This window comes from Echinops telfairi, unplaced genomic scaffold (genome assembly GCF_000313985.2).
Source record: "Echinops telfairi isolate 266 unplaced genomic scaffold, ASM31398v2 ScPeMD7_31;HRSCAF=116, whole genome shotgun sequence".
NCBI lineage: Eukaryota > Metazoa > Chordata > Mammalia > Afrosoricida > Tenrecidae > Echinops > Echinops telfairi.
In genome coordinates this window covers 608,947-610,265 of record NW_022103928.1, presented here as the reverse complement: position 1 = coordinate 610,265, position 1,319 = coordinate 608,947, and positions in this window count along the sequence as shown.

The window sequence follows — 1,319 nt, the reverse complement described above, 5'->3', positions numbered from 1 at the left end:
TTTTTTTCCTTTCCCCACCTCCTCCCCAGTTGTCTACCATGTGCATCCCTGCATTTGATCTGGTCACTGCCATACTACCCGGTCCTCACCCCAGGAATGTTTGTATACAGTAGCTTTTTCCCTATGCCCCTTTTGCATTTTATTTTTTAAAAGCTTACCTCAGCGGACTCATGTTGTATTTGTCCTTTTGTGCTTGACTTACTTCGCGCAGCATGATTTTCTCCAGTTCTCCCATGCAGCGATGTGCTTCATAGTTCATTACTGCTTTTTAGTGATGCGTGGTACTCCATTGTTTGTATATACCACAGTTTTTAATCCAATCATCAGTTGATGGAAATTTGGGTTGCTTCCAACTCCTTGCAATTGTGAACTGTGCTGCAATAAACATTGGACACAGATGTCTAGCCGTAGTTTGTTTCTTGCCTCTTCTGGGTATATGCCCAGTAGGGGGATTGCTGGGTCGTATGGTAACTCGATTTGCATCTGTTTTAGATAAAGCCAGATCAATTTCCATAGTGGTTGTACATACTTACAAGTCCACCAGCAGTGGATGAGAGGTCCTGTTTCCCCACAGCCCCTCCAACACTTGTTGCTTTCTGATTTTTTGAATTGGGCTACCTTTGTGGGTGTTAGGTGGTACCTCATTGTTGTTTTAATTTGTATTTGTCTTATGGCTAAAGATAGGGAACATTTTCTCACAAGTTTGTTGGCCATTCAGATTTCTACCCCTGTTAATTTCTGTTCAGGTCCTTTGCCCAGCCCTCAAGTGGGCAATTAGTTTTTTTCTTTTTGGAAGCTAGCAGAGTATTGTAGATTTTAGTAATAAGGCCTTTGTTGGATGTGTCATTGCTAACGATGAGATCTGTCTAAATAAGATAGGCTGGATGAACAATCTGGAGGAGAAAACAATGGGACTGACAGTTCTGGGGGGACATGGGAGAGGGGGAGGGGAGTTGAGGGGAAAGGAAGTGATGTTAACAAACCCAGGGACAAGGGAACAACAAGTGATCCAAATTGGTGGTGAGGTGGGTTTGGGAGACCTGGTAGGGCATGAGGAAGGGTAATATAACAAAGAGGAATTGCTTAAACCCTGGTGGGGACTGAGCATGATAATGGGGCAGGAGGAAAGTCAAGGGAAATAGAGGAAAGAGCTGGGAGGCATAGGACATTTATAGAGGTCTAGATAAAAGCTTGTACATATGCAAATATATTTATATATGAGGATTGGGGAATAGATCTATGTGCATATATTTATAGGTTTAGTATTAAGGTAGCAGATGGACATTGGGCCTCCACTCAAGTACTCCCTCAATGCAAGA